Source organism: Miniopterus schreibersii (genome assembly GCF_964146895.1).
Source record: "Miniopterus schreibersii genome assembly, chromosome: 9".
Taxonomy (NCBI): domain Eukaryota; kingdom Metazoa; phylum Chordata; class Mammalia; order Chiroptera; family Miniopteridae; genus Miniopterus; species Miniopterus schreibersii.
The window spans coordinates 63,317,218-63,340,321 of record NC_138118.1 but is presented as its reverse complement, the minus strand read 5'-3'; the positions used below and the strand labels follow the sequence as shown (position 1 = coordinate 63,340,321).

The window sequence follows — 23,104 nt, the reverse complement described above, 5'->3', positions numbered from 1 at the left end:
CCGACCACATCCACGAGTGACACACTCAAGGGGCGCACTTGGTGAACACCAAAACCCCACTGAAGTAAATCCTGCTCCATAGGGGTGTCTCCAGCACAGCAGCTCTCTGGCTGTAGTTGCAGCCGGTCCTCACAGCCGATTGGCCTGGGGGGTCAGTTCCTCCCAGTGACGCCAACAGCAACCAAGGCTCAACTACAACAGGACAGTGCACACAGCCCACACAGGGGAGCCCCTAGAAGGTCCAGCTCAGGTGACAGGGGAGGCTGAGCCACTGAACCCTACAGGACACTTACTACACAAAACCACTCTACAAGTTCCAGGAGACATAGCAGCTCTGCCTAATACATAGAAACGAACACCAGGAAGCAGCCAAAATGCGGAGGCAAAGAAACATGTCACAAAGGAAAGAACAAAAGAAATCTTTAGAAGAGGAACTAAATAAAATAGATCCAAGCAAGCTAACAGATGCAGAGTTCAGAATTTTGTTTATAGGGATGTTTAAGTTGACTATTAGGGAAATAACTGAGAAAATTGATAACATAATAAAGTACCAATTTGAAATGAAGGCTACAGGAACTGAAATGAAGAATAATTTACAGGGAATCAACAGTAGAGTAGAGGACACTGAGAATCAAATCAGCAATTTGGAACATGAGGAAACAAAAAACACCCAACCAGAAGAGCAAAAAGAAAAAAGAATCCACAAATATGAAGATAGCATAAGGAGCCTCTGGGACAACTTCAAGAGGCCCAACATGCATATTACTGGGGTGCCAGAAGGACAGGAAAGAGAGCAAGAAATTGAAAACCTATTTGAAGAAATAATTACAGAAAACTTCCCCTACGTGGGGAAAGAAATGGACTTACAAGTCTAGGAAGCACAGAGGGTCCCAAACAAGAGGAACTCAAATAGGCCCACAGCAAGACACATCATAATTAAAATGCCAAAGGTTAAAGACAAAGAGAGAATCTTAAAAGCAGCAAGAGAAAAGCAATCAGTTACCTACAAGGGAGCACCCATAGGACTGTCAGCTGATTTCTCCACAGAAACCTTGCAGGCCAGAAGGGAGTAGCAAGAAATATCCAAAGTGATGAAAAACATGGAACTACAACCAAGATTACTTTACCCAGCAAAGCTATCATTTAGAATTGAAGGTCAGATAAAAAACTTCACAGATAAGAAAAAGCTAAAGGAGTTCATCACCACCAGGCCAGCACTACATGAAATGTTGAAGGGTCTTTTTTAAGAAGAAGCTAATGAACAAAAGAATCTGACGAACTAAATAGATCCAGAGACATTGACGCAGACAACAGACGATCATATTTCAGAGGAAAGAGGGAAGGGGGGTGAAGTGTGGGAAGAGATTAACCAAAGAAGTTATATGCATATATGCATAACCCATGGACACAGTCAATAATGGGGTGAAGGCCTGGGGAAGGGGTGGGGGCGAAGTAGAAAGGGTCAGTTGGGGGGGTGGAATGGAACATCTGTAATACTCTCAATAATAAAGATAAATTAAAAAAAAAAAAAAGAAATTAGAAGAGAGAGCAAAAACGGAACCCCAAATATGAACTATGGCCTATCATAGAGACCCTGCCAGTAGTAAAACTGTGGCTCAATTAACATGAGAATCTAATCAATCAGATAAGACTGGAATCCTTGCTCTATTGGTTGAGGTTGCCATGTGAGATGCACAGACATTAAATGTCCCTTCGTGTAGTGTCAGAAGTAATGAGCAAGGTTCTATCTAGAAGTTCTACTTTGGGTCTCCTGGATTCCTGGAATGGAGTCTTAAACTTAAAGCAGGGGAAAGGGGAGAAAAGCTATAAAACAAGCCCTCAGGAAGGGCCAAAATCAAGCTAGCTGTGATAAGATAAATAGCCTCTCCCCCCCTTCGTTTCTTGCTTATCAGCCTCATTCTTCTTTTACCCAGCCCCCCACTCCCTAACACCCCACCACCCACCACACCTCAGTTGGCTTCCTCTGCTGGGTAGCAGATACTTCTTGTAATACCAACTTGCAACAGTTTAAATGGAGTAGTCAATTCTCAAGTCCATCTGACCTTTCAGGTCCAGCCTCCACCATTAATTGACAACCTTTCTCTGTGACATTTAGATCAGATCTCATCAGATCAGTTCATCTTTAGGCCACTAGGGAGGATATTTTGCTCCTGCATATACTAACCTCTCAGGAGTACCTATCATGGGGCTTTAAAACATGAGAGCCTAAAATGGTTCTGAGCCCTGTGGACAAAAAGGGAGCCACATACAAAGCCTGACAAGCTCAGGGGAGGCCTGCATGGCAGCCTTACAAACTCAGAGACCTCAAGTAACCACATAGGATGGTCTGAAATTAAAACTTTCTAACTAAAAATGAGTCATGGCTGGTAGTCATGTCCTAGGTAGGTATCTTCCTTGACAAGGGTCAGTCTTTACCTTGAGGGAGGCTGTCTGTTGTCTTTTTGCATCTATGATAACATACCTTTGGAATGTCAGGATAATTTCCTTTTTCCAGACCCCTCAGGACCCAATCACTGCACCAGAGCACAAGACCACAGACCCCTCATTGTTATTGTTATTGTGTTATCTTGTACCCACCCATGGAAAAGAAGTATTTGTCTCTTCATTTTATGCTTTATCCATTCTCAGAGATTTTCCAGCTTTGCTTCTCCCACCTCCCTACTCCACTGCCGATGAATTTTATGTAACCCTCCTTACGCCTCCTCCTGTGAGTTTGATATATAAAATAAATGGTAAAACTGCCATTTCCCGGAGCATTTTCTCAATCCGCTGAGATCTTGCTTCCTGGCAGTTGTCGTCACTTTGGCTCAAATAAACTCATAAAAATTCTCTACAGGTTTAGACTTTTCTTACATCAATAGCTCAGTTCCAATGTATACTCAGGACACCAGCTGGGTGTCCTACAATTTGACTCAATTCTGACACTATCTACCCAAAGATAGCATCAAATTCCACAGTTGAAGGAGCTCAGTCCTTTAATTCAGACACAAGTTGCAAGTTCATGTGCTTCTGAGGTTCCTATAAACCTCTACTTGGGCTTGATTAATTTGCTAGAGCAGCTCACAGAACTCAGAGAAACATTTTACTTTTTAGATTACTAGTTTATTATAAAAGGATATAACTCAGGAATAGCCACGTGGAAGAGACGCTTAGGGCCCATTCCAGTTGCGCTACTCTCCCCAACTCTCCACATGGTCACCAGACCAGAAGCTCTTTGAAACCTGTCATTTTGGTTTTTATAGAGGCTTCTTTACTATATGGGCATCATTGGTAGATCTAACCTCTAAACCCTCTCCCAGTCCAGGACATTGGAGGTGGGACTGAGAGTTGCTCATTAACATAACAAAAAACACCTTTAAGGCTCTCTCCACTTAGGAAATCCCAAGGGTTTTAGGAGCTCTGTTCAGAAAAGGCACAAAGACCAAATGTATATTTCTTATAAATCACAGTATCACAAGTCATAAAATATTGACCAGACCGGGGTCCAATCAGGCAAAGTGTGAGCACTGAGGGCAGCAGAGGCTAAAGTCAAGAATTCCTGGCACAGAGAGCTGTTCCCGGGTCCCCACCGTGCTTAGTTGCTCTGTATCATAGCTTCTGTTCTGCCAAACCCGACTGAACAGAGCTGGCCCATTGCAGCAGCTTCCAATTAATTGATTCATCTGAGCAAAGTGTCCATTTTCAATTTACTGCCTCTTTCTCCTGATTCCTTTCTCAGAGAATCTATAAAAATCTAAAAACAAAACTTTATTTGCAAAAGGTCAATATGTAGTCAAAAGAATAATTTTAACATGACTGCCAAGAATTTTTCATGTGTTTAGTAGGTTTTTTTATGCTAGAGGAAATTATTGATTTGACCAAGTTGGCACATAATAAATGATATTGTTATAACTTATATTCACTTGTGTTTAACTTGCCATTTTAAATGAAATTATTGCCAGTGAAGGTCATCAAGTTTTCTGTCATTTTTTACAAATCTCTGAAATTTCATACATGCACAAAAAACATATGAATAGAAGGTTTCACTGGGTAGTTTAAGAGTTAAGAGAACTACCAGTGTATTCAGTAGTCATATCTCTCAAATCTATAAACATACTACAGTTCAATTAACTATGCAAGAAAAAGGGTTCAAATCATAACAAGAGTTTGTTTAAAGCATACTTTTTGTGACCAGCTTTAAAATATAATAAAAAAATTTGCAGTTGGAAAGAAACAATAACAAATAAACATAACCTAATACAGTGTCTACCCATGAAAGGTGATCAATAAATGTCTGGCTAAAGGCCCGGCCAGCGTGGCTCAGCAGTTGAGCATCAACCCAGGATCCAGGAGATGGCGGTTCGATTCCCGGTCAGGGCACATGCCCTAGTTTTGGGCTTGTTCCCCAGCACGGGGCGTGCAGGAGGCAGACAATCAAAGACTCATCATTGATGTTTCTATCTTTCTCTCCCTCTCTCTTCCTCTCTCTGAAATCAATAAAAACATATATATTTTTTAAATGTCTGGCTAAATGAATGATCTCAGAGGACAGAAATAACACAATGTGAATATATACATATATATATGAAGAACTATAGAATAAGTTTACATAGAAGAGATAGAAGAACATGTTTTTACATTCAAGGGGTCCAAAAGATGATGAAATAAATGTTCAAGTAGTTGCTGGAAAGGTGGGAAAGCAGAGGAAAACCATTTAGATCAATGTTTTATTCTCCATTGTTGATTTGAACTAATAGGAAAGTTAAAATTCAAGAATAATTACAATTTAATGTATTGAGGAAGGACGAAATTTTAATTAAATTTTGCAAACAATAAATCTCATTTAAGTATGAGTTAATAATAAAAATGCTGGTGTAAGTTGAAAAACATCAAGAGCATTGAAAAAATTAAAAATAAAAAGACAAAATTAATTTATAAAGACAGAGCATTCCAACACAATAAATACCAATAATGCAACAGCAGAGAAACATAACAGGAAGTCAGGAAGGAATTAGTTTCACAGTAATAGATTTACAGAAAGAGAAAATGTCTAAAACAACCATTAGGAAATTTCCTGGAGTAATGTGGGTTAACAGCTGAAAGTGACATTTATTTTATACAAAATACACACACCATCATATGGCCTATGCATAAGAAAGGTTTATTTAGAATCCACATTTGCTTTTTGAATTTTGTAAGGAGAGCTAAATCTAAATAAAGAATTTCAACTTATGATTTTTAAATTGTGTTTACGGTAATTATATGTGAAAGATGAAAGGTCAAAGAAAAATATAACATTTTAAAAATACGTATCTCTCCATCAAAGTGCTTCATGTTGTTCCAAGTCTTTTCAAACAGTCTATAAGATAACACAGCATCAACAAAGATCAAAGAATGATATTATCTTCCTAAGTAAATCCCTTTTCTTTTTGATAATGGAGAGAAAAAGTAAACATCGTAAAGCTCTTCCAAGCTCACCAGAACTCTTAACTTTCAAAATTGGGGAGGGGGCGGGGCTGGTGTGGCTCAGTTGGTTGTCCTCCTATGCACCAAGGGATCCCCAGTTGGATTCCTATTGGGGCACTTGCCCGGGTTCTGGCTCGATCCCCAGTAAGGGGCTTGCAGGAGGCAGCTGATCATCCATGTTTCTATCTCTCCCTCTCCCTTCCTCTCTTTCTCTAAAAAATCAATACAAATAAAAAATAAAAACATTTTTTAAATTGGGAAAGGGGATCATTTTTTATGAGTCAAATAATTCAAACTCTTTAAAGGAATATTAATTTGCCCATGTCACAATGAGTGTAATTTGCTAATTTATTTCTGCTGCAAATGCCATATTTTATTAGTGGCTTGAAATAGTTAATGCTTTCCACGTCCCTGGCAGGTGCCCACTTTTCTGACATACTTGATCTGGTCTCTACAATGCAAACTCAAAATTGCCTGGAAAAGCCCGGCTGGGTGTGGCTCAGTGGTTGAGCATCGACCTAGGATCCAGGAGATCTCGGTTCGATTCCCAGTCAGGGCACATGCCCAGGTTGTGGGCTCAATCCCCACTTGGGGGCTTGCAGGAGGCAGCTGATCAATGGCTCTCATCAATGATGCTTCTATGCCTCTCTCTGTCTCCCTTCCTCTCTCTGAAATCAATAAAGATATATTTTTTAAAAAATTGCCTGGAAAGGAACAAAGCGAAACCTTATCTTCACCCACAAGTGTGACTCTAAACACCGTGACAATCGTGCCAGACAACAGAGACATAATTTCATATTTATAGTCTAACATTGCTTACAAATGCTTTGAAGAAACCAGTCCTTTAAACATTCAAGCTTAAAGCGTTTCCGGTTAACTGCAAAACTAGCATTAAAATAAAAGGCATGGTTGCTTTTTGTTTCTGTTTTATTTTTGATAATGTTGGGCTAAACATATGACAAGAACCATACCAAATCACACCATTTGCAGAGCTGGGCTCTCTCTCTGCATTTTTTGGATAATAAGAGGAATGAGGGTCTGTGGTTGGGTTCTCCCAGCCTCTGACTGAGATTTCTCAGTCTTCTGGATTACCAATGAATATTTAATAAATAAATGGCTGAGGGGAGGGAGGGACAGAAGGATGAATGGAAGAAGGGAAGGAAGAAAATAATTTCTGTGATTTAAAACTACTTGCACTATCTCCAAAATTACTGAGCAAAACAACCCAACCAAAATTTACATAAATTGTCTGGGGCACAGTAGGGCAGCAGTTCCCACATGAAAAATAAGTGGACTTTCATCTACATTTTCTTGAGGCCTAAAATTTCTCATATATGATGAAGACTTTTGTACCACAATCAGTTTCAATGTGAATTGTCTGAGTCGCTATGACTGAGGTTTAATTTCACTCAGCAGTGTTTCTCAGATGTACTCAATGACTGGCCGTGTCATGGTTTGCCTGGGACAGTGCTGCCTTGCACCTCTCATTCCAGAGTATTTATTAGTAGCGACATATTTCACTTTTAAAAGTGTCCTGGTTTAAAAAAAATAATTGATGTGGTCACTCAACCAATGAGTAAATGCATTTGAAAATCCTGGTTCTTTTTATCTCTCCCCATGCCATCTCCTCTGTAAATGAAAATTTTAACTTCAGAAAAATAAAGATCATTATTTCAGATATTCATGCTGAGTTTTTCGAAGAAAAATTAAGGGTCGAGGGAGAACAGTTTAACCCCATGAAGGAAGAGGGCAGCTTGGAAGTCTTCTTTTCTTCCTGTAGCTTTCTTCTTCACAAATAATTGATGATTTTTAGTTAAAATTGAGCAACTCCATCCAGGATTACTGTATACAGGTATGCCCTGCTTTTCGAACATTTGCATTAATGTACTGTGCTTTTACGAAAGACTTGTTTTCACTAACTGAAAGAAAGCATAAGAGGATTTTCGCTTTTTTGGAAAAAGGTGAAAATAGCCTTTAGTGTTTTGCAGAACTGTAATAGAGGCAGCGTGCACCCAGGGAAACTAGAGCGGCACCACCAAGCTTCTTCCAAGAGAACTGTACTGAGCACCTCAGCACTGAGCCACTGTGGCTTTGAACTGTGTTTCTCAGCATCTGTGCTTTTTTATTTATTTTGTGCATCCAAAAGCAAAATGTGTCCTAAGCTATCCTAGGAGAGTTCCTAAATGTGTTACCATTAGCATAAAACTGGATGCAATTAAGCATTTCAATTGTGGTTAACAAAATAAAGACCTTGTGCATGTTTTTTTGTTCTGTTTTATTTTTTTTTAAATACGTTTTTATTGATTTTTTTAAAGAGAGAGAAACATCAATGATAGAGAAACACCTACCCACTGCCTCCTGCAGGCCCCCTACTGAGGATCGAGCCTGCAACCCTGGGCATATGCCCTGACCAGGAATCGAACCAGAGACATCTTGGTGCATGGGCTGGTGCTCATTCCACTGAGCCACACCAGCTGGGCAACATTGTGCCTGTTTTGAATCTTGGGTCTAGGAATGCTCAAAAATTATCTATGTAAATTAATGGTAATTGCTTCTTTGCTTTATGCCATATTTAGGAAAGGTTTCATGGGAATGCTCTAATTTCAGATGGCAGAGAAAACCTGTACATAAGAAGTCTTTAATTTCTATATTTGTTAACTAATGTTCTTTGGTTGCAAGGAACAAGAAACAACTCTGGCTAACTTAGTCAAAAATGAAAGATTATGGGTAAGATTCTAGAACATTTCGTGAATTCTAAGGAAGGAGAGAAGGGCAAAGGCTCAAAATGACAAGTGGGGAGGCTCGAGGGCCTCAAGGAGTTTATTGATTCCTCTCTAGAATTTGCCATAAATGTGACTTAGATCGAATGATTTCCCAGCTGTCTGTCTCACATTCCAAATGTTAATCATAGGGATGCATAACATGGTCAGGTGGCAACTCCCAGAGAAGTATCTATGGCCACACAGAGTCACATAGCATCACATAGCACAGATGTGATCTCCGGGGCCTATGTCTCTGTACAAAGGAATAATCTCTCTAAGAATATTGAAATCACAGTTGGCCATACAGCTACCACAATGCCATCTGCTAAAATGCACCTCTGGCTGCCCAAAACACACACACACACACACACACACACACACACACACACACACACTACAAACCTCCCCCCAAAAGAAATACTCATAACACATGATTCAACCAATCCTCACACAACTGCAATGGGAGACAACCAAAGTCATTTCTAGCCACTGCACACAGAGGTGAGATATTGGCCTTCAAATCCAGGAGCCCTGGGTTCATATTCATTCTTCTTCGGTTCTGTCACAATCCCATCTCAATATTCTGCAGCCTATGGACTACATGATGAGTCCAAGCATTACTTAGACAACATTCTATGCCCTTGGAAGAAAGAGGAAAAAAAAATTAATATTATAATTCTCATTTTAAAAGGAAACATGAGAATAGTATACTTTGCAAGGAAGTATTGGTGCAAACTACAGCCCTCTGTTCTGCAGGCATTCACAAGACTGCTGCTGACATATAAGATATATTCCTTCTCTATTTCAAGTTCTCCTGGCTTTCAGCCAACACCACAGCTCGCCAAGGATCTTTGCCCTGATTGCATAAAGAATCCAACAAGTCCAGGTGGCAGTCCCCACTACCAATTCAATAAAGCTTACATTTTTTTAACCCTTGGATGAAACATTTCTCTACTGAGAGCTGAATTCTTTAGGCTAAACAAGTTAAATAATTTTAAAGAGTTAAAGCAAAATTCCTGAAAGTAAGAGAATAGGCATATTTGTAAGAGGTGCCTTCACCCCTTGGTTCTAGGTTGCATTCCATTCCGGCTGTGAAAACAATATGAAATATATTGGTCACTGGTTCTGCTCATGATCTACACTCTACAACATAGTACACCGATATCACAAGGTGCTACATCTTAGTGTTGTGGCTGTTTCTAGTTGGTTATTCCAATAGAACCTAGCTTCATCAGGATGATTGGATATTTTGAACAGTAAGTCCAGGCAGTCAGTCACCTGTTGCTTTGCTTGAGTTGCAATGCAGCGAGTTCATCGATCAGAAGACATGCATGGAATCCAGCGACTCTTTAGAGGCATGTAAGCAGAGAAAGCAAATCCAAATCTACAAAAACTGTTCCAGTGATGCTAAACTGCTGCTCCTCCATGATGAAAGGGCATTCCCAACTCAAAATAACTGATCTGACACAGAGTAATAGACCAGGTCCCTTGGAAGTACATTGCTAGTCACTGCTGCTATCCGTTTAGATGAAAGAAAACTTATGTTGCTGGGTCCAAGCATCACCACCGTTCTGCTCATCATAGATGTTACATCCATGGACCAACAGACTAGCTGGAGAAGAATGACTGACTCCCATAAAAGGAATCATTTGTTCCCCTAGTTATTAAAACCTCTTGTGCAATGATGGCCTCTTAATGTGCATTCACATAAACACAGCTATTCTCACAGTCTGGGCCCATTCAGAATGGGCCCATTCCCTAAAACCTCCTTGTCATCAATTCTCCAGTCTTGATCCTTCCAGGTCTCTGACCATCTAGCCAGGCCAGGACTAAAAATTATCTAGTGTGTACTCATTCAGCCTTAACCATCTCTAAAATATTGTCACTGTCCCAACCAAGTTCCTTTGCTCTGGGATATATACCATTGCTCAAATCTCTCTGACGCTTCCCTCGGAGACATCTCTGACCTCCCCCAGTCCAGCCACGAAAGGGGTAAAGTATGGCACAACAGGGGGTCTTCAGCCATTTCAGTGCTAGACTCCAATTGCCTTAATTTGTTACATATTTGAATAGCACCTCTGTGCCAAATAATTAGCTCAACAATTGCTGTAGATCCTGACCTCAAGTAAAGTAGACAATAAAATGTTTCCTTCCAAAGTGGACAAATTTCTGTTCACCATTTAACATTGTAAGCATTTTCCTTCTCAGTTGTAGTTCAAGGCCACCCTGAAAAACAGCAGTACTTCCCCTTATCTGCCTGGTGCCAGTAAACATGCGAAGCCATCTGGACACCAGGTTGAAGTTACTCTATCCCTGATCACTCGTCATATGAAGCTCCCTGTGAGGCATAAGGAAGTAATACAGGAGTGCAACCACCTGCTCATTCAATGTGCCTGGTCTTCAGGCTTCGCATAGGTTCAGCCTGCAAAGGTTCCTCTTCGTCTCAATCCACTTGATGGGGATCACAGCTGGGAATGCCTGGCTTTATGGCTCAGTGTCTGAGTCAACACCCCTTCACGTTAGGCATCGAGGTAACCTGGCCATCGTATGCCAGATGGTTGATGATTCAGCCTCTATGTGAGCCTAGCCACAAGCCAGAAGTCATTTCTCAAAACGCAGGGTCATCTGCTAAAGGGGCCTTTGCATTTTCCCAAACACAGAGGGTCTCCTCTCTGATGGTCTTGTTGGGGCTTGACACGGGCTCCATATAACTCTCAGATGGGCAACGGACGATCCCAGCAGCACTGGATCCACAAACTCACAAGGGCCAGGGCAGAGCTGCTTGCCTTGCAGCCAGGCCAGCTGCAGGGCCACCTCTCACTCTGGGCCCCACTCCAAAATGGCAGCTTTTGGGGGACCCAGGCATTGAGAATTATTGTTTTAGAATATAAACATAAGAAATGAAGATCTAATCCAATATCATGGGGCATATGGATTAATTAGGGTAAAAGCTGAGACATAATAATACCCAAAGATATAGTGGCTTAAACAATATTGAACTTTATTTCCTTTTATAAAACAATCCATGCAGGAGAACCAGGGCAGCCTGGCAGATCAGGTGGCCAGGGATCAAGGCTCCTTGCTATCCCCTATGTATTGTCCTTACCTGCATGCTCAAAGGTGATCCAACCAGTGGAAAAGGGGAAGGCAAAAGGTGAAGGTGTGTTTCTTTCAAGGGCATGACCCAAAAGTTATACTCATGTCTTCCGGTCACATACTATTGGCCAGAAACTGGTCACATGGCCACACCTTGCAGCAAAGGAAGAAAATACAGGCATTTCCTGTGTAACAGGAAGCAAGTTAGTAAGGAAGTTTAAAAGTAGAAAAAGAAAAGTGCATTTGCTTGGGAGTTAGGATGTGTGAGTTATAGCCCTAATTCAGCCTCTTAAACCAAAAGTTTCACCCATGCTTCACCTGAATTACCTTTACTATCTGCACCTGAGTTCTGAGGGAGGGAAGGAGGGAGGAGGAGAGAGAGACAGAGAGAGACAGAAAGAGAGAGACAGAGAGACAGAGAGACAGAGAAGCAAAGACCTGGAGAGTTCCATCCTAATCTTTCAGTTAAGTCCTGTTCTTTACTGGACAGTCGCTCTTTGAAGGGCCCTATGTCTGCCATGACATGAGCTCTATGTCTGCCAAGACCAGGGCACAGCTATAAACTCTAGGCTAAGGTTTGCCCACACCCCAGCACAGTTCCCAGTCAGAAGTCGGATCATACTAGATGGCACATGACTTTCTTGCAGGAGTTGCAATGGATGTGATACCAAAATCTAAGCTGCTTTGGCAATAAAAATAATTACCTTCCTCCTCAGCATAAAATAAGCCTTCTCCGTCACTGTAGCCTTAATTTTGAAGGAAAAGGAAGTTAATTTTAATTAACAAAAGTTAATGCTATTAATTAAGCATTTGTTCTATTTTCACCTGTGCACACAAATTTGCTTACAGTTATAACTAATTCTGCTGATGGTATAACAGAAAGTTTTGTTTTGCTATGTAGAGAGCACAACTCATCACAAGAATTAAACCAGACTTGGTCAAGATACTTAGTCCATGTTCTTGAGTACATTTAACTTCTCTTTAAGTATTACACAGTACAGAGAATCAATGATTTTATTTTACCAATAACATTTAGCTTAACCTTTCATTAAGTTTCTATCACCAATAACAATCATACAATAATTTTAATATTTTTAAAACAAATTTTCCAAGTTTATTTTTATAGAGTATCTAATTTTAATCTCCCAGCAACTCTGAAGGAAACGTGATTTTTTTTATTAATGAGCTGAGCCTTGAAAAGATTTACATGTATAGTTCTTATTAAACACATTGATAATAATAGCTTAAGCTCTACCTTAGCATCATACTCTAGAAAAAGGTACCATGAGTACTGTCAAAGATGAGTCAGAAAATAAAAGGATTTCAGAGCTGTGGGGTACTATAAATACATCTGGATAGACGGCAGAGCACTCATTTGCAGCATGGTGCCCATCCACCAAGAGGAAGAAGGGTATTCTGCCTTACTTCATGTTAGGTGAGAGCAAAAGCAGCATTCAGACCATAAAATATATATAACAGTCCACTAACTGTATTATATTAATGTAGATAAAAAGTTTGTATATGTTAATATATACATTTACATGTATGTATTTATATGTATATATGCACACACACATATATATATTTTTCCTCCCCAGCCCTAAACAATTACTAATCTACTTTCTGTCTCTATAGAATTCCCCTATCCCAGACTTTCATGTGAATGAAATCATATAATATATAGACTTTTGTTGCTGGTTTCTTTCACTTAATATGATGTTTTCAAGGTTCACCCAAGTTACAGCATGTATCAGTATTTCATTCCTTTTCATGGACCAATAATATTCTCTTATATAGACACACTGTTTTGTTTATTTATTCATCCACTGATGGATAATTGTGCCATCATAGTTGGATTATTTCTACCTTCTGACTATTCCGAATAATGTTGCTATAGACGTCTGTGTGTAAGTTTTTGTGTGGATGCAGGTCTTCATTTCTCTTGGGTACATACATACCTAGGAGTGGAATTTCTGAGTCAAATGGTAACTCTGTTTAATCATTTGAGGAACTTTCAGACCATTTTCCAAAGTGGCTGCATCTTTTACATTCCCATCAGCAATGTATGAAGGTTCCTACTTCTCCACACCCTCTCCTGGACTTATTCTTAGGCATATTACTTTCCTAAGGATGTAGGAATGGAAGAAGAGGGAGACACCCTGATGACTTAGTGGAGGCCATACAAGCTCTGGCCTGACTTCTTCCCAATTTCTTTAATGTGCGATAAAATAAACCTTTATCTCATATAACCCACTGCTATTCTGGGTCTCTGTTAGTGGCAGCCTAACAGAATTCCTAATTCATGTGGTCCCCTTAGCACATCTTGAACCTGGGGGAAAAAAAATCATTGAATTGAATATGCAAGGATTTTTTCTGCGGAGAAGTTTGTCATCTGCTCCACTCTGGAAAATGCACATTGTTTTTTTCTCAATTTCACATCTTATCATTCAATAGCCATTCTCTTCTTAGAAATTGTTTCAGTTCTCACTAGCACCTTGAGGGTGCTCTGCAAGAATGAAATTTGATCCCCAGAAACAGATGGAAGTGTTATAGGTGGAGCCATTTTTTAAATGGGAAGGAAAACACTGATTGCGGCTTATATAGAATGAGCACGAATTTATTATTTTCTTCCTCAAATATTATCCTATATTTTAGGGCAGCATTAATAATGATGAAAAGTCATTTAAAGCTTGATCTTAAACCCTCTGGGAGCCTAAGGAATTTCAGTGCCATATTGACCAAATAGTGCTGTGTCACATATCTGTTCACTGTTAGACATGGATTTGGAAGCCACTTTCAGCCTCCATGGCAGGTTGTTAGACTCATAGCTCAGGTTTTCACCTTGATCTTTGGAAAAGTAAAAGGGAATCTGAGTCATTTGTTATATAAATTAGCTTTTTTGCCCAGTTCCCCTAATGCTTGTGTTCCAATTATCTGTATTTTGAGGAAATACTGTGAACACACATGCAACCTGCCATTCTGCTGGCTCTCTTATAACAAATGTAAATATCTACCACAAAGCTAGTCGTTGATAAAAAGGGTTTCTGATACTTTTTCCTGTATCTAGTAAATCACCACTGGTGGAAAGGAGAACGTTATAGAGCCAGGAAAGTTTGTGAACTTTTTCTCTCTCAATGCTTTAATTAACTGATGGATACATTCAGCCAACATTTGTTGAGCACATACTATGTTAAAAAACAAAAGCACTTCATTCTGTTAAAAAAAATTATAATCTCTTCTTTTCAAACTCCTAATAGGTTTTACTTGTAAGTTAATGGTTCTTGGAATCAAATATTTTATTTTTAAAAAATATATCTTTATTGATTTCAGAAAGAGGAAAGGAAATGGGGAGAGAGAGAGAGGGGGGAAAAAAATCAATGATGAGTCATTGATCGGCTGCCACCTGCATGCCCCGGACTGGGGATTGAGCCCGAAACCCCGGCATGTGCCCTGACCGGGAATCCAACCCCGATCGCCTGGATCCCAGGTCAACCGCTGAGCCACGTCCGGCCAGGTGGAATCAAATATTTTAAAACTAAATATCTTAATCGTCTTTCTTTTGCAAGGAAGCCTTTTATTTTTCTCATTTTAAGGGTTTAGCCCTCCCCCCCCCCCCCCCCCCCCCCCCCCCCCCCCCCCCCCCCGCTTTCCTTCTTACAAACAGGAAAATCATTTAGCTTGTGTTGTTAACAGTTTGAATGCTCCTTATAAAAGCCAAATACAGGAGCAATGTTTTTCTCTCCCAAAACTTCTCCTGAATCTCAGATTTTCAACAATTTGCTATTTTGTAGTCCATATTGTTTATTCGTAAACATTTATTAAAGACTTGATGTTTGCTCAGCTCTATATTTTGTGCCATACTGAGACACGCTCAGCCTATCTATGACAAACAGAATCCCCAAGGAATATATCCAAAGAATGTCAACTTTAAAAGTTATACACCTTTCAGGAGCTGTACTATCTTATTACCTGTACATTACAATGCAGCATCTTCTCCTATGCCTTTGCCTGTCCACTTTGGCCAACCACCCTTCTATCTTGAGATTAAGCTAAACCTCTTGGTTCAGACAACTCCGGACTCAAACTCAATATCCCATTAGCTGAATGCCTCTATGGCACTCGGGCAGCGTTTTCCTTTGTAAAACAGGAATAATAATTTTAGCTACAGCACTGGGTTGCCCTAAGGATTAAATGTAAAGTATAAAGCATATGCCTGGCACATAACGAGCGGCCCATTCATGTTAGTTGTGGATTTTGGATCTGTTTGCATCTTTAATAATCGTCTTTCATTCCATCTTGTTAAATTGTTTCCATCGGTGACTATTCAATGAACTTTTAGACGAATATATAACATAACCAGGGGTTGAGTCAAAGCACATCCGGACTGCTTTTCAGCGTAGGTAATTTTGGGAAGTATCTATTCCAGCCCTTTTTCTTCACGAGATCACTGTAGGGTACTCTAAAAACAGAGTTTGGTTCTTGCTGACAAAGGATAAGAGAAGATGAAACTACTTATGAGCGTCTATAACAACTATAAAAAGTATGTGATTATATGGGAATGAAAAAATTATATACATACACCTACAGTTTTTTTCACACAGTCTTTTCCCTTGGAGCCGAAACTTTTCTAGGCGGTGAAGCCTCGAAGCGCCCTGTCCCCTGGAGCCACAGCACCCTGCGGTGGGAGCAGGGAGCACGCCCCGCACCGGGCACGGTCCGAGCCCTGCGCCCAGGCTCCCACCTGTAGGCCAGGTCATTGTGACGCAAATGGCATGGACACGTGGAACACCTGCCCGAGGGCAGGGGCGGGGTCACCCTGGGCAGCAGATCCGAGCCGGGGATACCCCTGGAGACGGTGGTCCAGGGCAGACCCCCGGGAGTCGACAGAGGGAGCCTCACTCCCCCAACCCCAGATCCGCCCCAACAAGGTGAGGCCCCAGCGCCCTCCCTCATCAGATCCCGGGGTCCCGCCGGCGGGCTGGCCGGCCGGCCGGCCGGGAGTCTGGCAGGGGGGCGACAGGGCGAGGGGGCGGCGGCGGGGCCCGGCCCGACCGCCCGCGCGCCGCCCCCCCGCCCGCGGCGCTGCTCCGCTCCGCTCGGCTCTGCGGCGCGCTCGGGCTCCGCGGCTGCGATTCCGGCTGGGGCCGCGCAGGAAGGGCCGGTTCCTGCGCTCCCCCGCCCCCCTCGCCTTCTGCTGACGCTGACGTCGGACGCGGGAGCCGGAGGGACGCTCGCACCGCGGCCGGGAGGCTCCCGGGGGCCGGGGCGCCGAGGTACCTGCCCTCCGGGGCCGGGGCGGGGGCGCGCCGGGCGGGCTGCGGGCTGCAGCGGGAGGCGTCCGGCAGCCGGGGCGAGCGGGGGCGCCGGCCTGGGACGGCCAGTGCTGCCCTGCGTGGGCGGCGGGGGACAGGCGGGTCGCCTCCTCCTGCCTCTGATCCCCGTGCGGGAGCCGCCGAAGCCCCTTCCCCTCCCCCGCCGCTCCCTCGGGCCCGGGGAGCTGTGGCGGGTGCGCGCGCCGGGAGAGCGCGCGTCAGCCCCGGGGAGCGGGCGGGGAGCGTTGCGGGCTCCGGCCCCAGCGCCCGCAGCGCCCCACCCGCTCAGTGCCTCGCCTCCCAGCCGCTCCGGCCCCGGCACCTCGGGGTCCTTGCATCCGGGGCTGACTTGTTGACAAGTTCACCTGCGGCGGCGCCTGGTGTTTGCCTTTTCTCTTCACACCATTTCCCATCTTTGGCGGAGGTGGCGGGGAGCAGATGGGCACCTCTTTATAACCCCTAGTGCCGGGGAGGCCTGAGCTTGGTACCCTGCGAACGCGGTGGTCACCACCCTGGGACCCGCCTGGAACCAGAGACCCTCAGCAGGCCACGTCCCTGCAAACCCTGGCGCGCGCGTTTCCTTTGGGTCCTGCTGACTCCACCTTTCCTGACCCACGGCTATTGCATCTCCTGCTTCCTCTAGAAACGGGCACATCCTGTTGTTACGCCTGCCCTGGCCCAGAACGGCTCTCCCTGAACCTTTCGCACTTTTCACTGGGAGTGCCCCCTAGGCCCCTCAGCTTTTCTTTGGGGGTCTTGAAAGTACTGCGCCCTTTCGCTGGTGAAAGGTATTAAACTGCCTGGTTGGGGAGAGTCCTAGTTTGCTAAACGAAATCAGGTTTTCCTCTGTTTACATAGCATAAAAAGTCAGCTTGAGAAATGGTGCTGGGTGGCAGCCTTAGTAACTGAGATGGAACTTTATAGAAACGAGCAGGGCCTGGAAAATCTAGCACCAGCTGGTTTGGAGAGTGGTATTGAACGTAGGAAGAAAGGCCCATAAGGCTTTAGCCATTAAGGCCCTATACCTTATGACTCAACTGCAAACATGTTCGTATCCAAACATTTCAGTAAAGCCTGTCCAGAAAAACCTCAAATTGGTTTGGGTTGACTTTTAGTTTAGATTTTCAGAGATCTGAGCTGTTCCCAGGGGCTGGGAAGTGAAATAGGAAATGCTTATTGGTTTGACATTAATGCTCCAGACTCAGTTTCTTTCCTTCTATTGAAAATACACACACATTCTAAAAATACTTTTAAGTGGGGTTTCAAACCAGTTTCTCTTTAAGGTTCAGTTTTTACTTTTGAAACATTATATGTAGAGTATACCATAAGGGCAAATGTCACTGGTTTTAGACTATCATGTACATACACATTTAATTGCAGGAGATATGGCTTTCTTTTTTGCATTATGTAGGTAAATAGTTGTACTGTTTATATTAAAGATAATAGATCTTTAGAAAATAACAGTTAAGCTGTTGAGTACAAATGACAATAGTGAGGAAACCTGAGGTTTAAAAAACTGACTGTGGATACTTCACCCATGGGTCATTAACTGCTAAAGACACTGGATGGTAAATACCTGGGCAATTTATTTCATAGCCATCTTCCCCCCATTTGCTACACTTGAGTATCTAGCTGACTGCTTTCTCTGAACATCTTTCTCTTTCTCTGAGCTTTTCTCTCTCCACGTCAACCGTGTGAAAAATACAGAAAATTTTGTTACCCAAAAGAAAACGTTAAATATTGCTGCATTTTCAAGACATTTGACTAAACAGTACATTTTTTCAAGTGCAGGCAGTTTTTTCAGAGGCAGGGAGGTGTGGTCACTGTGAAATGACATGGCAGTGACAACCTGTGTTGGTATGAACTTTAAGGTTACAGAAACCTCATACAGGAGAAGGCGGGGAAGTTAATAGGCCAGGTGGACCAGGAAGAAGTTTTCCTCTTTACTGGTTGAACGTCACAGCTGGAAGCCTGAGGGGAGGTGGCAACATTTAGGATCAGTGCACTGGTCACTAGTGCACTTTGTACTCTATCTGCATTATCAGATTTATGGGAACCATGGACAAGTTTGCTATCTGCATGTTTTTGTTCATTTGATTGCATAGGTCACTAATTAATTAACCTTATTCTTATCCACACTCCCATCTAGAATCTGCCTCAACAGAGCTTGACACTCAGACAGGGGGTAAACGTTTTTCCCCAACCCCTCCCACCCCCACGTTGTCACATTTTATACCACAGTCATATCTAGCATCATGTAGGGTGTTCAGAGGATACACAGGCTTTGGATCCCATCGGAGCAGGATTGGAACCCCAACTGCAACAACTAACTAGCCAGGCGACCTTGAGCAAGTTACGCTCTCTACGTCATCATTTCCACATCTATAGAGCGAGAATATCCACCTTGTGGGGTTGTGGTGGGGAGTAGAGATAATATATGTTTACCTTTAACAGATGGCCAGATATTTCTCCAGAAAAATGGGTTGATTCAGGAACAACAAAGGATTGCATTTCAGGACCATGTGTCTAATGGTGAACCACTCCTAAGTCCAGAGAAACAAAGGGGGGAACACTTTTATAGACTCAGGAGGAACTGTTGTAAATGAAGGGTCGGTTGGAGGAAATTGGAAGCTCGGACTGTAGGACTGTTCATGGGCTGAATTATGGCAGTCTCCCCTTGGCTGAGCTGTTATTGGGCGAGGTTGTAAAGTATCCCTTCTGTCAGAGATGCAAGGTGTGTGGTCTCCTGTTGGGGTCAGTAGTGTTGTTGAATGACATCTGTGAGTTCTCTAAATGAGGTTTCTGTTGATTAATTTTCACATATATAGAAAATGCTTTGCACGGTAAATAGGACTGGTAGTAGTAGTAAATTATTCTTTCACATGCTAACCATATGTGCCATCTGTATCTGGAAGGGATGCTGCTGCTTTTCCCCTGGCGAGAGGGAAGATGTTCTAATTTGGTTTTCAGTAGTTTGTGTGATTTTGTACCAATATTGAGAGTTTGGGGCTTTCTGGACTACTTCTGAAGTTGGGGAGTGCAGTCTGTTGTCCCGAAACAAAGCAGAGCTAATTTGTTCCGGTGGGGACAGATCTTCCAAATCCCTGCCGCTCAGATATCATTCATAGACCAGCAACATTGGAGTCCCCTTGCAGCTTGCTGGACATGCAGGAATCTCAACCTGCCCACCAGGCTCACTGAATTCGAATCTGCATTTTAACAAGATCCCTGAGTGACTCATGTGTACATTAAAGTTTGAAAACCATTGCTGTGACCTGGCATTTATAAAACTTTTCTGCACAATAGAATCATTTGGGGGCTTGTTAAATGTAGATTCCCAGCCTGGCTTCTCCCATCTCTTATTGACGCCGTAGGTGGCTCTGATGTCCAGGGCCCTTCCATGCTCTTGAGAAACACTGTACCAAGCGCTTTATCTAACACGGTGCTCTAAAATGGGCCAATGCCCTCTTTTGACAGAGCTGCATGTTCAGCCCTCCTTGAGGTAAGTAGGTATTATAATCTCTATCTACCTGATAAAAAAAATTAAGAGGACCGGTGTGAGATGCCCAGGATAATATGTATGGTAGAAGTACCTTGAACCTCTATAAATCCTAGCTGACCATGCTTTCACTACTCCAGTATCCAAATATATGCACTCTGTGTATATATGTGTGTGTGTGTGTGTGTGTGTGTATAAGTAATCTTAAATATTAATGCATCTCTCCAGGACAGGGATGACTGTGCATAACAGGCATTTAATACATGCTCTTAATACCCAGCCTGCCTTCTATGTGACCAAAAACCAGTTACTTAGGATAACTGATTTTGAGCTTCACTCATAAAATGAGGGTGATGCCTCCTTGGCAGTGTCGTCAGAATAAGCATATTGTGCCCGAAGCATACATCTCAATGTCTGAGAAGTGTTGGTTTCTCAATTAATAGTAACTACTTGTTCCAGTGTAAACCTAGGGAGAGAGAATGAGTTTATGGAATGCTGAGAAATGGCATTGCTCATAACGAGCAATCTCTCCTGTTAAGCGAGATCACATCATTTCACCAGGCCTTTGGCCAAATCAGAGAAGTGGGGTCACTCTCAGTTTTCAGCAGGTATTTGTTGTGTCTATGCCATGTGCCATGCACTGGGCTGATACTGGGAAATCCATGACAAGACCCAGACCCTATGCTACTCTGGAGGAGCCTAGAGCATAGTAAGGGAGAAATAGAGAAGTCAGCTGACAGTTATGTTTCAGCAAAAACAGAGGGATGAAGCCTAGGCCAGAGGCACCCTGCTTAGGTGAGAGGGCAGAGAAAACCTGAGAAGGTTCCTGGAAGAGGGGACATTTGTGCTGAGCCTTAAAGGACCAGTAGGAATTTGGCAGGTGAAAAGGGCTGGAAATGGAGAGAAAGAGTTCTCAACACAGTATCCAGGAGCAAGGGAGAGGATGCTGCCAAATAGTCCTCATGTCTGGAGCCCAATGTGCATGTGTATCCCTTATCAGCCGAGTGACCTTTGGCAAGTTCAAATCATCTGTGATTTGAGAGGATTAAGTGTATTGATCAGGGTAAGCACAGGATTAATTTCATTTACCTGCTGAATAGTCCTGGTTGTGGTAGAGGCCTTAGTGGAAAATAGAGGACCAGTATTGTCATTAGGATTAGGGAAACTGAAGAGGTCAATTTTAGAATACATTTAACAGAAAATACGTAAAATTAAAAGGGGATGACTGAAAAAGACAACTGAATGTAATGCAATACTGTGGGGCGGGAAACACGAGGTATGTGTGCTCAGTGATGGACCACTGATTTTATAGATAATGGTATATTGTTAACCCTGAGAGCCCAGATTGAGTGTGGAAAGGTCCTCTCATTCTAGGGGGTGAGAGTATTTGTACAAGGAGTGACTGTAAAGTATTGTGGCCGCTTTCCCAGAACACGAATTAAAATCTCTTCCATTACTTACCATCATCACTCACACCCACTTCTCCTTTCCCAGAATAGGGCATGGACACCAGTGTATAAAGCCTAAAGGTACTTAGGGGAAATCCAGCCTTCTGTGCACGTTTCTGGGTGAGTGCATCCTTCGCCAGAGACCAGGGAGCTCACTGAGGAAATGCCGTCCCCTCTCCGTATTGGTAGGAGCCTTGATAGCCACCAGGAGTCCATCAGCAAGGTTTTGTTGTGCGCGAGCACCGTGGTGGTAATGGATCTGGGACTAGCACAGGGCCTGAGCCTGTCATTAGAAGAGATTGTTTTTATAGAAACAGAGCCCATTACCCGTCTCTTTCATCGAGGAGTAGGAAGGAGTGGTTACAAACAGGAGCTCAGGAGTCAAGAGCAGATCTGAATTTGCTAGTTGTTGACTTTGGGCAAACGATTTCACCTTTCTAAGCTTTTCTTTTCCTGTTTTAAAATTTTATTTTCAATTACAGTTTACATCCAATATTATTTTGTATTAATTTCAGGTGTACTCATAGCGGTTAGACTATCATATACTTTACAAAGTGGTGCCCCCCAATATTTCAAGTACCCACTGGGCACCGTACATAGTTATTACGATATTATTGACTACATTCCCTATGCTGTACTTTACATCCCCATGACTGTTGTATGACTACCAGTTTGTAGTTCTTAATCCCTTCACCTTGTCGCCCTTTTCTTCAACAAAGGGGGTGGTATCCCCTTTGTTGTGGTGTTGTGGGGATGAGATAATGGGGTTAAGTGCTTCACACGTGAGAAGCGCTCTGGAAATGGTAGCACATGATTATTGCCCTTTGTCCATCACATGTTTACTAAGGCCTTCTGTTTCAGGTACTTGGCTTGGTGTCAGGAGGCAAAGATAAATCAGTTGGGGTCCCTGCCTTCAAGGGACTGAGAGTCTAGAGCAGGAGATGCAGATGTAATTAGCTCATTCCTGGAGAGTAATGGAAGTGCAGGGTACCGCCAGCATGGGGCAGTTAATTCTCAGTGATGATGACAGGAGTGGAAGGCCCCTGAGGGGGGGCCGGGTGGGCGTTGGGTTGGGGAAAGCTTCATGGAGGAGGTGACATTTGAGGAGAGTCCTGCAGTAAGGCATAAGTTGGCCATAAGTTGGCCAACTGGATAAATGAGGGGGAGGGCATTTGAAGTGGAAAGAAACTGCAAGTGGCATAGCATATTCGGGAAAGCTCTAGCATTCCGTAATGACCAGAAGGAATAGTTCTGTGTAAGGGATATAGTAAAATTTTTTGGAAAGGGGGCCAGAATGGGAACGGGCTTGGGTTTTTTTGCTAAGAAATTTGGAATTTTCTCTGGTAGGAGGGTGGTATAATTAGACTTACTGTTATAGTAATAGTTCAGGCTGTGGTGTAAAAGATTGGAGTGGGCAGATACAGGGGTAGTGTTGCCTCTGAAGGCCAAGACTAAGTCCTCGGTGTGAATATAGAGAGGAGATGTAGTTAATAGCTTTTTAGGAGGTAGAGTGGAGAGAAC

General features: G+C 42.8%; 1 protein-coding gene across 18 annotated transcripts in view; it reads left to right on the top strand.

The window, feature by feature from the left end:
• The first annotated feature begins 16,117 nt into the window (after positions 1–16,117).
• The window catches only part of ICA1 (islet cell autoantigen 1), a 124,586-nt gene continuing 117,599 nt past the window's right edge, over positions 16,118–23,104 (top strand). For 3 of the 18 annotated variants that reach the window (XM_081147067.1, XM_081147059.1, XM_081147070.1), the window contains exon 1: positions 16,514–16,597. The gene's annotated coding sequence lies outside the window, so the exon portion shown is untranslated. Of the gene's footprint in view, positions 16,253–16,422; positions 16,598–23,104 lie in introns of those variants that run through there. The other 15 variants (XM_081147060.1, XM_081147063.1, XM_081147066.1 and 12 more) reach the window with 11 other exon arrangements.